The sequence below is a fragment of the Cryptomeria japonica genome, chromosome 7 (genome assembly GCF_030272615.1).
Source record: "Cryptomeria japonica chromosome 7, Sugi_1.0, whole genome shotgun sequence".
NCBI classification, from domain to species: domain Eukaryota; kingdom Viridiplantae; phylum Streptophyta; class Pinopsida; order Cupressales; family Cupressaceae; genus Cryptomeria; species Cryptomeria japonica.
This window is the reverse complement of record NC_081411.1, coordinates 495,532,932-495,550,673: the sequence shown is the minus strand read 5'-3', so window position 1 is coordinate 495,550,673 and position 17,742 is coordinate 495,532,932.

The following is a 17,742-nucleotide window of genomic DNA, read 5'->3' as shown; positions in this document are numbered from 1 at the left end:
TTAAAATGGTTGTTTAGACTATATGGTCATATTGGAGATTGAATTAATTTTCCTCTCCTATTTCTTTAGCGTGATTGTTTTAATAAACTTAATGACTAGGTATCTTGTGGAGATAAATTTAAACCAGTTAGTTTTCCGCAATTAGAATTAAACAAATTAGCGATGCTTGGTTCGTTTCAGAATTAGCTCGAATATAATTATGGGAATTTCATTAACGCTTGTCGTGTGAGGGAACTTGTTAATTTAATTAGTATTTTATAAATAAAAAATCGTTCCATTTTTGCCCTAAATTTTGGGCATGACACCCATCCATTATCCCCTTTCCCTAAATTTGAGGAGGTCACTTCTCAAATTTGGAGTAAAGTCTTCAAAATGCATTAAAGCCTTTATCCATTCAACAAGCTAACTTTTTGAATGCCCCCCAATTTGGAAGGACTCTTACAAATTTGTCCCCAAAGTCTTCAAACCATTAATGGTTAACTAACCCTTAGTGGCATGGTTAGAGACTTTTTTCATAACTTAATCTCCATCTAACCCAAGGGTCTCATCAAGCATTTATTACTTTGACTATAGTTATTCCTTTAACCTTTGCACAAGAGTTTACTCCTTGGATAAAAGCTTTATCCAATGGATAACCGTAACCTAACCTTAAACCTTACCTACTAGGGTAACCATGAGGTATTCTCAAGCATTTAATGCTTCTTACATCTCCTCTCAACCAGCCTTATGTTGACAATTGTCACCATTTCATTGGTGAAAATTGAAAACATGGATTGACAACTTTCAAACTTGACCCTTGATTAACTCTTTCAATCGTGACCATCCATTGCCCTATTTTCACTATAAATAGAGCTCTCATTCCTCCATTTTAGGGATCTATGCAAGCTTTAGTATCTCATTTATGCTCAATTTTATTAACACATCTAGCTTCTCTTTGTTATAGGAATAAATCTAATAAGCATTTTAGATTATTTCCTTTATCATTAGCTTAACTCATAAACTAACATATCATGTTAGGATAGTATTGCTACTAATCTTGTCATCTTATAATCTAGTTTATTGCATTTGTAGAATCATGCATAGATAAGATGCATTTTCATGACTAAATCAATCATAAGCATCCCTCATTCTTGCATTTGTCATCCCTAAGCCACTTTGCTCAATGATCTGAGAGCAAAGGCATTGGCTTGAGGGACCTTGTGTGATAAAGAACCATGGAACCATCCTTGGGAAGTTTAGTCATTCTTCATGACTCCATAACTTGCACCAAGAAGTCTTGTGGGTGTGTGGACAAGCCTCTTGGAGCTTCATTTTTCACATTTTAAGTTTCATCAACCCGCTTTTCTCGCATACATTTCTGGCGCCCATCATGGGGCTTTACCCCATTAATCAAATCGATTTTAAAAAATAAACACTTTTGTAGGTACGCGGGAAACAGGAATTAGGGAGTAGGGAACATCCCTTAGTGCATTTGGTGGATCTTTTAGCGCATCGAGTGCATTATTTAGTGCGTGGGGTCTATTCTCTAGTGCGTGCAGTCTTTACCTTAGCGCATCGTCCCCACTAATACTTTCCTGTAGGTCTTGACGCAGGAGAAAAATAGAGTAGCGCATCAGAAACATAGTTCAGTGTGTCAAGCCTTTTCGATAGGGCATCCAGATTACCTTGTAGTGCATACAGTTTGTTCTGTAGCACATCATAGACTGAAACAAAAAAACTAGAAACTGTAACCGAATGTGAAAAATTTAGACTTGTTGAAGTCCACCAATTTTCTATCAAATTTCACTTGTTATTTTGCAGGGTTCTAACAAATTTCTTGTAGATAGGAGCTCAATTTAGGACCATTAAGATAGTTTAAAGCTTTTACTAACTTAGTTAAGTTAGTTAAAATTTGAACTTCTATTAATTCTTCTTAAAACTGAACTCACTTTAATTTTGGGCTTTAAAAAGAACCACAAAACAAATTTTTCCTTGCTTTGCTTGGAGAGAATTTTTTTACATTGGGTTGTAAAAAGAACAAATCAATTTTGTTTTTCAAAGTTTTACAAACAAATGGATTAAAAATAACTTCACCATCCTTTGGTGTATAAAAGGATCCATTATAGGTCTTAGCAAGGAAAAGAATCACACAGTCCCAAAAGTCTTTTGTTTTGCAATTTAAAGAGAGAAGATCTTCCCCTTTCACTCGATTTCTTTTGTTGACGAAACATCGTGTTCATTTTGTTGACCAAGTTCTTCTTTTCAGATTAGAAAATCATTGCCTTGAAAAGTTAAAAAGAACACCATTTTTTCATGGAGCAACATATCCATATAGGATTAGCAAATCATTGCTTTGAAGGGCTAAAAAGAACTTGTGTGCTTTGTCTCGAAAGTGGAAGGTATATGCTCTCTCATTAATTGGGTGATGAAAAACCCAAACTACTCTTAAAACTTTCTTTAATTGAAGCAATAAATCCTTTAGCAAGCCTGCCTTCCCGAGGGGTTGAAAAACTCTTAAAGCCATTTTTGGCCGATGTGAAGGGAACGACCTAAGTGGGAAACAACTTTGAAGCCAAGTGTTCCAACCCACTATAATCAAAAGTGGAAAGTGATGAAAGTCCTTTTCAATGGTTGCATACAATGATTAGCCTTCCCCCAGTATCCTTGAGATATGTAAAGCCTTTGTTCTAAAGGTTGGGAAGCCTCTTGAGGGAGTTTATCACTGACGACCGAATAGGAAGCTTGATTACAAACCTTAGCATAGAAACTTTGAGCTGAGTTAGTAACTAGACATTTGCAATATCATAGTGCAAGGGTGGGGAAGAATCCGCCCCCAAGATCTCTCACCATATATCTCCCAAGATAACTACTCAACTATGAAGCAATTCACTTTGGATTAATTTATGGAAAAAGGCAAAAAAATGAGCACCCCCTAGGGGGGTGACACGACTGTTTGAGCTGACGGAGTATCGAGACTAGTGGGCTATGATATTGCTTATGACCCTTGAATAAAGAGTCTGATTGAAGTGCATGTTGTATCTAAACCTATTGAAACATTAGGGATTTGAACACATCCTCACAGAAAATACACTTATTGTTTAGAATAAGAAAAATGGTTGTCTCTTTGGTGGTGTGCTTTCATTCGTTATTTCAGAAAATCATCTATTAGCACTGAAAACTCAAGGCAAAATTCCAAAATTGTAGGAAAACAACCAAGTCAATATATTTCAGGGTAGTTTAGCACGTAAGAGTAACTTCTTAGCACATAGGAACCATATTTTAGCGCATTAAACCTTCTCTTTAGCATGTCAAGTCTTAACAGTAGCGCTTCACTCGAATCTAAAAATAAGCAGCCGTAGTTAGCATGTCTTGAAAATAGTTTAGCGCATAGAAGCATCAACTTAGCACGTGGAAATCAAACTTTAGTGCATAGGGTTTAACTATTAGCGCATAGGAGGCCCATATTAGCGCATGGCCTTTTAAACCAAGGCTGAACCAAAACTGAGCAAAATTAACCAGTTAGCACATATCATGGGGCAACGTAGCACGTAGAGTCTTTTCTCTAGCGCATAGAGAAGTTTTCATAGCGCATTGCATCTCTATTTCAGCACGTAGTCAAAACTAGAAAAAAAGGGGGCAAAACAGAGGTCAAATTGGAAAATTTTGAGAACAAATTCGGAAGCTTTCCTTCATCTCCCTAAACTTCATCAATTAGAAAACCAAAAATAGAGTATCAAAAGCTATTTCTAACAGCAAGTTTCCATCAAGCAAAGTTGCTTGAAATTTTAAACTAGTCGCAAGATAAACATATCTATCCTATCAAAATCGGGAAACATCATCGTAAGTAGCAAATAGGTCCTTTAAATCAAACGGATTTTTTATCCCAAAAACACACTTGTTTAAAAACTCTAAGTTGTCAAATCAAGTTTCCATATCGGGAAAGCTCGTATTCCTTACCATTTGACGCACTTTGTCGTGAGGGGGCATCTAAACCTTCACTTTGATAAAGTAAAACTTGAGTTTCCTAAACAAGCTAAACTAAATTCAAAACAAATCAAAGGAAACCATTGATCACTTGTGCATGACTAATCCTCATATTCTGAGAAGAAAGAATATTTATCATAATACTAAGTTGAAGAAACAACAACCAAGTTCTTCAAAACTTGCCAAAAGAAATAAATTTTTATACATCAATCATCAACTCTTCAAATTGCATCGAACATTCCTTCGTCATATACGATTATATCTTCAAAACAAAACAAATGAATTTGACAAGGAACCCTTGAGGAGTAGGGCATTCAGTCAAAAATCAGCATTCAGTCAACACATAAATCAAGGAGGGAAGATCAATCCGACCTTCTTTCCCGAAGAGTGCATCACTTATAACATACCCCAATTTGAACCACCAACTCTTGAGCAAAACATTGAAGAAGAGTTCATTCCCTTTGTCACAGAGAGCTTCTACTAGATGCCCGTTGTTACTCGCTCTTAATGAAACTAAGAAAGTGAAATGCAATCAGAAACCAGCATGAATCGAAGATTATCAAATCTATTTGAACGTCCAAATCTAGAGGACACCGAAATTTTTGAAGAACTTCTTCAAGAATGTCAAGAGAGCACTTTGTTTCAAAAACTTGTGGAGCGACTCATGGAAAATGACAAGAAAAAATACCTACTCATGCTCACAAGAAAAGGGGTTAAAATTTCTGAAGACTTTGACATGGACATTTTTAAAACAATATCTCAACATTACAAATATCAAGAATGACAACAAGAGGAAGAGACACATGACCCTGAGCAGGATATTCCTAAACAAAATCTACAAGAACAAAATATACCTGAGTAAAACATCCCTGAACAAAACATGCCGTTCCATACCCGATTTCAACCTAGAATTAATGCAAGAGAAGAATTCTTCCCTCGACAAAACAATGCACCTTTGATTGCTCTTACTCAACAAATACAAATGTTACAAAGAAAAATGCAAGACATGCAACAAGGTACAATAGTATGGTACTCCTTAACTGAAATTTGTCCTTATCCGTTTGACAGAAGATTGAACATGATACCTTTTCCTCCAAACATAGATGTTCCCAAATTTGACAAATATGATGGAAAAAGTGATCCTCGTGATCATGTTTGAGAATTCTGCACAATGAGTCTTGAATTCACTCATGATGATACCTATTTGATGAGGTTATTCCCAAGAAGCTTGGGAGGACAAACAATGGAATGGTTATCCAAAATCACACCTCCCATTAGATCATTCGATGAACTAGTCAACAAATTCATAACTCAATATTCCTATAACATTCAACATGCTATCACCATGTTAGACGTCTATAACACCAAACAGAAAACAATGAAACATTCATGGTTTTCCTTCAACGATGGCAGTGTATGGTTTCAAGATATCCTTGTGATGTACCCAAAAAAAAAAAGATGGAAATTTTCATCGATAACTTGAATAGTGAGATGAGTTACAGACTCAAACTCCAATGCATACCATCTTTTGCTAAATTGATTGAGAATGACATACAAGTAGAAGAGGCATGTGTCAAAAAGGGAACGTTGAAATTTTTCAAAGAAGGAACAAGTTCATCCAATTACAACAACCAAAACAACAATAACTTGGACAAATCTAGATTCTGGACCACAAACAAAAACAATGGAAATGAAGGAGGAACTAAATCAAATGATCCAAAATCAAAACAGTCCATGCTTGCATTATCAGGTAACCCTCAAGCTACAAAAAATCCCAAAGGTGCTAACCCAGGCACTAACGCTTATGCACAAAATACCAATCAAGATCAACTCAACACAAACAACACCAACAATACCCAAAACAATAACACCAATAGAGGACCTAATCCAAACTCATGGGGTAACACAAACAACTTTCCAAAACGCATTTATACACCACTAGGGCAATCACTGGAGTTAGCATTCAGAGAACTCCTGACAAACAAAATTATCTCCTTACTCGCAATCAACAACTTTGAACCACAAATAAAACCACCCTGGTGGAATGACTCACACTTTTGTGATTTTCATCGCAATAAAGGTCATCAAACAAATGATTGCATGAGGCTGAAAAACATTGTTCAAGACATGATCGACAAAGGTGATTTAATGGTCAATGGTCTCAAAACAAATGGTGACCATGGAGCTTTCAAAAATCCTCTTCCAAACTACAACAAGGATGGAGCTTCAACCTCAAACGATACACATGGAGCTCTTATCAATCACATATACAATAACACCATCAATCACATATCAGCTAAGGAAAATCAAGTTAATGTTATCACAATCAAAGATAGGCATGAACATGAATCTATCAACGTAACAACCAGAGCTCAAAAATATGTCTTGAGGGGACATATGACAACAACAAACACTGTACCCAAAATTAAATATGATCTAGTCAGTCAACTACGCAAAACTCTTGCTCAAATATCTATACTTGAGTTGCTGAAACTTTCACCAAAACACAAAGACATATTGGAACAAGCGTTACTCAAAACAAATGTACCTCAAGATCTGGATGCTGACAAATTCCAAGCCATGGTGGCTCATATGATAGGACCTCATAACCTCACTTTTTCTGAGCATGATGATATCTGATTAAGCCATCCACATAATACTCCACTCCATATTGAAGTCATGGTCTATAAACACCAAGTTAAATGAGTATTAATAGATGGAGGAGCTGGACTTAAAATTTGTACCTTAAACCTTATTCTTGCATTAGGATTCTCTGAGGAGTCTATTGATCCACACAAGAAGATCACTATAAAGGCATATGATGATGAAGAAAGATCATCTAAAGGAATAGTGGTGTTGCCAATTTAGGTAGGACTGATACAAAAGGATACCATGTGCGAGGTCTTCGACATAGACCTCACATACAATATCTTATTGGGTCGACCCTAGATACACAAAATGTAAGCAGTGCCCTCCACATATCACCAGTGTGTCAAATTTCCCTACAATGGGCAAGAGGTTTCTATATCAGTTGATCATAATCCATTTCAGCATTGTAATGCTATGGGGGCAGCCCAAGACAGCTTGGTTCCACATAATAGAGAGAAACAAAATTCATCAGCACAAGATCTTCAACAAGAAAAATTTAAATCATTACCTAGAAATTTCAAGCCAAAAATGAAGATCAAAGAACAAGGCATGGGAGAATACTCTTTGGAACCCATGTGTTTGGCCAACTTACCAACATCACCTAGATCTCATGGATTACCTACAGCATCAACACATCAAGCAACTCAGCCCATCACCAAGTTTGATGGCACATTCATTCAACTCGACACTCTAGCACATGAATCCGAAGAAAAGGATATCCTTAGTTGGCTATACAAAGATGAGGAAGAAGACATAGCAGCTATAGTGGAAGTAGCTATACCCACACACCTATATGGAAAAGACTAATTAATCATGTAGCAAATGGGATACAATGGCAAAGGACCTATTGGTAAGCGTCAGGAAGGTGTCACAGAACCATTGGACCCTCCTTCACAATTCAGTAAAGAAAAAAAAGGATTGGGCTTTGAACTCACTCTACTACTAAAGAGGGCACCATGCAAATATCAAAAACCCTAGTGGAAAGCAAAGAAGAAATAAAAAGAAGACTCCTGGCAGGAGGCACTATTTGAGTCAATAGAGACAATACGTAAAGAACATGAACATCAAGAATGAGAACAATGTTAAAAGTAGCCTATCAATCAAAAGAAGGAAGCATCTACTACAGAAGCACATCATATTCAAGAACCAACATCCAACAAAGAAGACTCCCCTCCAGATTACATCATTCCTCCCCGAGGAGAGACAATATATGAACAAATGCAAAGAGTGGAAGCAAGATCTGACATAGAACCAGAGAAAACTATCAAACTTGTCTCAATTATCAAAGACCTATTCTCACCCTACAACATACCAGTTCACAACATTGCTAGAATCTAGGATAATACCTCTAAGACTGATTCCAATAAATATGAATGGGGCAACTATTCTAATATTACTGAAGATATTTGTGCAAATGACAGTAATACACCCATCTCTAAAGAAGAACGCGACACAGAATCTAAACCACTTGAATTTGGTCCACAAAATATCTATGATGCCAAGGAAAATGAGCAGCAACATTATGCGCAAGTCCATACGGAAGATGATACCATTGAAGACCTCGACGAAATCCTTAACTTCTTTAACACCTCAGCCAATCATGATAGTACTTCCATCCTGACACTTACAGTAATCGAACTGTAGTGCCCCTACCCTAGTCAGCCTTGCAAAATTGGTTTGACCTTGGTTGACTTCCTATGTGGCATTCTTGAATGGTTGATTTACCATGATGTAATGTTGTAGATTAGATAATATGAATAATGTGCGTACCTGTTATGGTGCTTTCGCATCGATTCTTGTGTAATTTCAATTGTTTCCCTAATTCTTGTTATAAATCTCGAGCTAACGCCTTCATTGAATATATATATATATATATGCTTGCGTGACTCATGGTTGCAGGAGATTGTAGGTACAATACCGCCTAGGTGTGAGGTTCGTCTCCATCAGGATTCACAGGGTTGGGTATACCTCTTTCATCCTTAGAAGTTGGATTAGGTGGTCGTAAAACCCTCATCTTGCCTTAGCCATGATCAAGTGAGCGTCTTGTGTGGTCCGTCGCTTTCCCTTTTCATTTGGGTTTGTGTGTTGTGTGATTGGTTGGATTTCTTGGATTGCGTGTTTTGTGTGTTGTTAAATTGATTAATTAATCATTTTTATTTTATTTGATTAAGTTGTGTTTATGCATTAAAAATTAAGGGACTAAATTAAATAGGTTCCCTTTATGCGATTAATCGTTATTTAGAATTGCTCAATTCAAATTGGTAGCTAGTTTAAATTAAATGGTAAATTTTAATGGATTAATTTATTTAGTTATGCTTTTGGAAAGGAAAGATTTAAATTAATTTGAAATAGAATTAATTTAATCTCTTTGCCTTTAAAAAAAATAGAAAGGTTGATTTTAATTATTTAAAGAAAATCAATTTTAATTAGAAAAGCAAGTTAATATATATTTGATAAAGTGTGAAAGATTAATTTGGGGATTTTATTTTAAATTAAAAAATATATTGCCCTCATAATATTTTTGAAATTTAAATGTTAAGTTGTGTTAATTTGGAAAATTAGAAATTAAATGAGGAAGAGGCATTTTGATTTTTCAAAATTAGAAATAAATTGTGTAAAAGTATTTTTATTTTAGAAAGGAGATTTTTGGTCAAAAAACTTTGCATTTAACCTAGGTTTGAAAATAATTTGAAAAGGGGATTATTTTTGGGGAGTGAAATTTTGGGGATTTTGCAAAACGAAGGATTTTAGGAGCTTGCAGGTTGGGCTCTCCTTCAATCTTGCCAGGATTGCTGAATTAGGTAGGTCTCTGGTTTATTTCCTTGGCTTCTTTGTTTTAAAGAAATTTTTTTGGATTTTGTAGAAATCTATTTGTGAAGATTAAAAAAAATAAATAAAAATGATATGGCTGTGTCTCCAGTTTCTGTTGGGTTTTGTTTTCATGTTTGATTTCGTTTATGAGAAAATGATTAGTTTTCAAGTTTAAATCACAGGGGTTATGCTGGCAAAATTTTGCTAGAATCACCCTCCTATGCTTCCAACCTATGTGTTTCTTCTGGTAGTTTCATTTTGGAGGAATGCGGAATAGAGTTATATTTTTTCCTCTTCCCATTCCTTTGTAATCAGAATTAATTTGATAGTTTCAGCCAATTTGGCCCTATGAATTTTGTTTAAAAAAATTCTTACTGGTATTTTGCCCTCTTTGTGTTGTCACATAATTCTGGACTGGTTGAATTCCTTTTTACCAGTATTTAATTAGTTTCTATTTTTTTAAATTTGGGGAAAAATAAAATGGACAGGAAAACTTTTCATGATTCTGTTATTTGATTTCCAATTTTTGGTTGAATATAGTTTTGATCCATGTTTTATTTCCATTAAATTTAAGCTAGAAGGAATTATTTTGGTTTAAAAATTCTTCCTTGGCATGTTGTTATGTTGCCAAATTTTGTTCCAAAATGAAACCCCTGTAGATGTTTTTATTATGTTGTTTCAAAATGTCTACGATATCTCCAAATTTACAAACTAGGTTTCTACGAAATTTTTTGGGTTTCTTAGTGACTTTTAATTATAACTTTTGTATAAATTTCGTAAAAATAAAGTTCTAGATTTTTGAGAAATTATAGAAACCGTGTGGTTGTTAAAACAATTTTTTTTTTTTTATTAAATTTAAATTTTGTTTTTTTTAAAAATGTTTTATTATTATTAAATTTTAATTAATATATTTAATTAATTATACATTAATTATTAATTATTAATTAATGTATATTACTAAATATATGTTAATTGCGATAATTTATATATTTATATATATATATATATATTATATATTAATTGTTGATTTTTAATTAGCATATATTTTCAAATATATAATAATTATTGTTCAGTCATTAATTTATTAATTTAGGTATATATATAGAGATATATATTAATTAATATCTTTAGATCGTGTATTTGTCTTAATATAAGCAAGGAAAATTATAATTCATTGGGAAATGTTTATCTATTTCTTTCATTCCTTTATGATGATTTATTTTGAAAATGATTATCATACATTAGTTGATTAATCTGAATATTTGATTTTATATCATTGGGTGTTCTATGTATAGAATATTTATGTTAATGTGAATTTGGTTTAAAACTCATGACGTAGTAATTATGTTATGTTATGATGCATATGAACTTAGTGAGTTAGAAAATCAAGAACGACTTGTACCTAGATGAGGTAGATAACTGCAATCAAATTTAGATCATTTAGAAAACTTGAGCGACTTTTAATGTTTAAATCAATCGGAAAGGAGATTGTCTTTTCTGATTATTGCCTATGCAAGTTTAATTTCTGTATTCGCTTTTGCTTAAGTAATGGCAAGCCTTGCTTTGTTGTTTAGACCTTGTCGTCTGTCTGAATTGTGGTTGGCCCTAGGTTGGTCAGGATCCTAGTTAGAGTACCGTCAGGCAAGAGACCTTTGTATTAGCTTTTAATATGCTTAGTGGGAGCCGTTTCTATGTAGGGATCATTTAGGATTTATCGACCGAAGTGGTCATTTGTATATTGGTTGTTGTTCACCTAAAAGGGAAGAATGTAAATGACATTAACCTTATGTAATCTTAACTTAATTAATTGCCAGAGGGGTCTTGCAGTTGAGTAGACCCGGAGATGTAGCCCTCTAGGGGTGAACTCCGAGATCATTCCTATGTTATGTGATGCTTTCGTCTCTCATGTTTCATACTTAGTGCTAGCATGTATGGATGCATTTTATAAGTGTATAATGAGGATTTAATGAAGTTAATTTTTGAATGCATGAATATAGTCATTTGGTTAAATGCAATTAAATGGATCATGAAGGAATGAACTCTGTTAATGTTAATGAAAATACGTATGCATGAAAAGACCTCCTAGTTATGATGATGTTAATAGAGTGTTTTGGAACAGGGTGCATGTTATGTGTTTAATACAAAATTTGAACATAATGTATAGTTGAAAGGAAATACAAGAGCAAGGAAAGAAACATAAAATCCAAGAAAGTTTTATTGATGAAGTAAATGTTACCAAGAGAAAAGCAAAAAACCTTGGAGCATCACCCAAATGTGAAGAAGAGAGGCACAAGAACTTTTGAAAGGGGAAAAGCAAAGAAAAACCCCTTGTGATATTATGAATGAGGCAATGCCTAAAATGAGAGAGAGAGAGAGAGAGAGAGAGAAAGAAGCTCTTTACAATATTGTCATTAAGAAGAAATGAGAGAGGAGACATCTCTTAAATAGAGATGAGGAGAGGAGTTACAAAGTAACTCCCAAATCTATGAATGCCACCATTCATAAAATGTGTGTGCCATGTGTCCACATCCTCTTATGGAGGAAATCTAATATTCCTTAATAAAGGAAAATAAAAGAAATGACTTGTCCTCACACATGTACTAGAGGACAAATTACATGTAGGAATTCCAAAGGAATATCCTAAACTAAATACAAATAAACCTAAGCTAAGTAAAGATTAAATATTCTAACACCCCCCCTTAAGCTTTACTTGGGGAGCTTACATCAAACCCTTCAATGGGTTGTAATCCAAGATTTTTACAATGAAATTGGAACTTTTCTTTACAAAGTGGCTTGGTCAAAATATCTGCAACTTGGTCTTCCCCCTTGCAATAGAGGAGTGAAACTTGCTTGTCTTCAATTTGTTCTCTAATAAAGTGGTGTTGGAGAGCAATGTGTTTTGTCCTTGCATGGAAAACTGGATTTTTAGCCAAGGCAATGGCACTTTGGTTGTCACAATACAATTGAGTTGGTTCGTGTTGAGGTAGACCCAAATCTTCAAGTAGTCTTCTAAGCCACAAGACTTCTTTGGAAGCATTAGTGCATCCTTTGTACTCAGCTTCAGTGGATCCAAGAGAGGTAGATTGTTGCTTTTTACTATTCCAAGAACTTGCTCTTGAACCAACAAAAAAACAATAACCACAAGTAGATTTCCCATCATTGGGATCTCCACCTAGATCGGAATCAGTAAAACCTTTTAAAGTAAAATCAGAATTTGCATCATAAAACAAACCTACATTAATTGTTCCTTTAATATATCTTAAAATTCTTTTAGCAACTTTAAAGTGTGTTTGTTGAGGTTTAGACATGAATCTAGAAACCAAACCAACACTATAAGCAATATCTGGCCTAGTAAGAGTTAAATAATTTAAACTTCCAACTAATTGTCTATACAAAGTAGGATCAACAAGAGGAGTTTGCATATCAAGCATTAACTTAGTGCCTAATTCAATAGGAATTGAAACATGATGAGCATCATTCATTTTAAACTTATCTATGAGATCTTGAGCATATTTACTTTGAGATAAGAAAATTCCTTTAGAGGCTTGCCAAATTTGCATTCCTAAGAAATAATGTAAAAGACCTAAATCAGTCATTTGAAATTTTTGATTAAGTTGAAACTTAATATCAGAAATCAAAGTATTGGAACTTGAAGTAAGAATCAAATCATCTACATACAAGATAATAATTATAATATCATCTTCACTATGTTTAATATACAAGTTAGGATCATTTTTACTTCTAATAAAGCCTTGAGAAAGAAAGAATTCATTAATCTTTGAATACCACTCCCTAGGAGATTGCTTTAATCCATAAATTGATTTCTTTAATTTACAAACTAAGTGTGCATTACCTTCTTTAATAAAACCAGGAGGTTGAGACATATAAATTTTCTCATGTAAATCACCATTAAGAAAAGCACTTTTAACATCCATTTGGTGAATAGGCCAATTCATTCTAGAAGCTAAAGCAAGCACAAGTTTAATTGTAGGCATTTTAGCAACAGGAGCAAAAGTTTCAATATAATCTAAGCCTTCAATTTGAGAGAAACCTCTAGCAACTAATCTAGCTTTAAATTTACTAACTTGATTATTAGCATTCAATTTGGTTTTATAAAGCCACTTGCAAGAAACAAGATTTTTACCATGAGGCAAGGGAACTAAATCCCAAGTTTGGTTAGAAATTAGAGTATCATATTCTTCCTTCATTTTTTTTTGCCAATGTGGTTGATTTTTAGCTTGATCAAATGTTTTAGGATCATTAGAATTCATAATAGTAGTCATTAAAGCATAATTACAATAATTAACTCTCCTAGCTTGAAGTTTATCCATTCTAGCTAAGTATTCATCACTATCTTGAATTAAAGATTTAAACCATTTAGGTCTTCTTTTAGAAGTAATGGATTCATCACTAGAAGAAGAGTCATGAGGAGTAGAGTTTTTATTATCATCATCACTATCACTAGAAGGAATAGAAAGAGATGCATTAGGAGTAGGTTTAAGAGAAGGAGGTTGGTCCTCCACAAGAACAACTTTGGTTTGACCAAGTTCATCAGCCTCCACTTTAGAACAATCATGAATGCCTTTTTCTACAATACAAACATCTCTTGCAACGTTTACCTTGTTAGTAATAGGATTGTAAACTCTATAACCTTTAGTATTTTCATCATAACCAACAAAAATAAAAGGAGAAGATTTAGCATCTAATTTTTTTCGTTTCTCCTTAGGTTTGTGAACATAAGCTATGGAACCAAAAATTCTTAAATTCTGCAAATTAGGCTTTCTACCAGACCAAGCTTCTTCAGGAGTTTTATCCTTTAAGGCTTTGGTAGGTGTTCTATTAATTAAATAAGTTGCACAAGCCATAGCTTCAGCCCAAAACTTGTAATCCATATTTTTAGCATGCAATAAACATCTAGCCATTTCAACAATTGTCCTATGCTTCCGTTCTGCCACACCATTTTGTTGTGGTGTATAAGGAACGGTAAGCTCATGTTTAATTCCAAAAGATTTCAAATAAGCATTAAATGCATTATTGACATATTCTCTTCCATTGTCAGTACGAAGAATCTTAATTTTAGAACCAGATTGCCTTTCTACAAACATATGAAATTCAATAAACACATCAAGCACTTGATCCTTACTCTGAAGGAAATATATCCATGTTCTCCTTGAAAAATCATCAACAAAGGTAAGTGCATACCTTGAACCTTGGATGGAGGGATTCTCCATGGGACCCAAGAGATCACTATGAACTAGATGCAATTTAGTATATGCCCTCCAAGATTGACCATGAGGAAAGGGTTCCCTATGCATCTTACCACTCATGCAACCATTGCAAACAATTTGAGAAGGAACAATACTAGGCAATCCATCAACCATATTTGCTTTTTGCATCAATGAAATATAATCAAAATTGAGATGGCCAAGTCTTTCATGCCATATAGTAAAATCAACAGTAGTAACCAAAGAATACTTTGGAGGAGCAAATTCATAGAACTTGAATAAGTTATCACTATCCATTTTAGCAGTAGCAATAACATGATTAGTGTTTGGATCAATGATATAACATATGCCCCTATAAAAGTTAATCTTATAATCTTGACAAAGTTTAGGAACCGAAATCAAATTTGATTTTAATTCAGGAACATAAAGAACATCATGTAATTTCCCATTAGGAACATTCACATCACCAATAGCTTCAACTTTACAACTATGATTATTAGCTAATTGAACAGGAATATTAGAAGTATCGGGATGCAAAGATTCAAAACATTCTTTATGAGAAGTAACATGTTGAGATGCACCAGAATCAATAATCCACTCAAGTGGTTGAGAAACATTATAAGTACATGTAAATGCATGACGAGATGAATTACCATTATTATTACCTTTCTTATAATGAGGTTTATGTTGATTATTTTGATTATTTTGATTCATGGGCTTTTTACCATTTTGTTTCTTAAAACAATTATTAGTAATATGTCCATCTTTCCCACAATATGTGCAATGGGGTCTTGTTTGAGAATTATTCCTCTGATTATTGTACGTATTATTATGATTATTATTATGAGAATTGTTATGATAGGATTTAGAATGAGATTGATAATTAGAAGATTTGTGATTATTATTATGATTATTATTATGATTATGATTATGTTTATTATTATTGGATCTAAAATTATTATTATGATTTTGATTTTTAGACATAAAAGCATGTTCACTACTTTTAAGAGTACCAAATTGAATTAATTTAGCTTCCTCTTGACGCAATAAATTACGAAAAATATCATATGTTAATTGAGTAGCTAAGCTAGGAATAGCAAGTTGAGCATGAATATTCGTAATAAATTGTTGAAATTGGCGAGGAAGACATTTTTTAAGAATAAGATGAATTAAACGTAAATCAGCTAGAGTAACTCCTAAACCAGTTAATTGACTATTAACAGAATCAAACTTTAATAAGAATTCATCCATAGTTTTAAAATCTGTATACCGTAGATCTTCAAGTTGATCTTGAAGTTGAATTTTTCAGGATTCATTTGAACTATCATAAGTTGTTTTTAAAATTTCCCAAGCTTCATGCACTTTTGTACAATTTCCAATTAAAACATACAAATCAGGAACCATTGAAATACCAATTAAACCAAGTGCTTCCTCATTTTGAGCCTTCCATCTATCTAGGTCGGCTTGAGGAGCAGTTGTAGCGGGTTCAAAGGTTTTATCAGTCGCAACATCCAAAAGGTGTTTGAAACAAAAAATAAATGAGATATGTGTTTTCCATGAATGATAATTGGAACTATTTAATTTAATTTCCGGAATTAATGTAGACATGATAGCAAAATAATGAACAAATTATGCTTAATATTGAAAAAAAATGCCCTCTTGGATAAAAATGAAATTTTTTTTTAACCTCCTTGATTAAAAATTGAACTAAAATTCAATAATAACTTTTTTTTAAAAATAACAATTTAAAAAACTATTTAACAAAAAGTATTATTTTCAAATCCTTAATAGTAAAATTAAATTTATTTAAGCAAACTTTATAAAAAACTTTAAATCTTAATAATAACAAAATAAAACTATTTAAATTAAAAACCTTTTTAAAGAAATAACAAAAGTTTAATAAAATTTAAATATTAAACTAAATTTTAAATTTTATTGAAAATAAACTAAAATACGAAAGAATTTAAAGAAAGGATAAACTCTATTTAAATAAAATAAGTTTTAAAAAAACTTTTAAATTTGTCATATATAGTAAAACTTTATAAACTTTAATACTATTTAAACGTTATAATATAGACAAATCTTGATAAAAAAACGTTTTAAGATTCCTATGAATGATAATGAAAAGAAAATAAACGGTTATGCACTGTGTTCTACAGTCTAATTCTGAATTTGGTAGAAGAGAACAGAGACGTTACTGCAAACTGAAGAAGAGGCAGGAAGATACTTTGCACATGTGACGTTACTGCAAACTCAACGGGTGCTACTAGAGAATCTAATCTAGGTTGGTTTACAGAAAATAATAGATTGCAAGCTTTGAGCACCTTAACGCAGGTTTGAGAGACGTTGAATGTCAAAAAAATGAATACAAAATGCAGGTGTAGAGAAAGGCCGAGGTTTTACTGAGTGCCTTACAAATCTGAGAAGCTCATTTGGCAGGCAGTGAACAATATGGGGAAAGGAAGGAATAGGAAGAGATCTAAGAGCGATCAGCAAACACCTGGGAGTGTTGAAAAAAGTACAGTAACCCCCAACACAGGTGGTTCAAAAGCAAAAAATGAACCAGTAACCGCCAGTGTTGCTGAAGTCTTCTCTCGCATTGATCACAAGTTTGATCTCATGTATGCCAAGCGTGCCTTCGTGCACTGGTATGTTGGTGAGGGTATGGAAGAAGGAGAGTTTTCTGAGGCACGTGAGGATCTTGCTACTCTGGAGAAGGACTACGAAGAAGTTGGAGCTGAGTCTCCTGAAGGCGATGAAGATGATGGCGATGAGTACTGATTTTTCTAGGGTTGATTAGTATTAGAAATTGATATTAGTATACTATATAATTGGCTTTTGCTGACAATTATTTTACAAACCAATACTCATTGGTTTTATCATGTAATGGGTAATTTTCGGGTTTTGTCGATGTAATGGTATCTTTGGACGTGTACTGGAGCTATGAACTTGGAGCCAGATGCTTTTAGAGGGTTCAAATTTCCTGCTCAGGTTCACTTTCGTATTCATAAAGACTGCTTACCATTGGGTGAAGATATTTTCAAGAAAGCAATCAAAGATAACTACAATGAGAAGAACAAATTTAAGTTTGAGC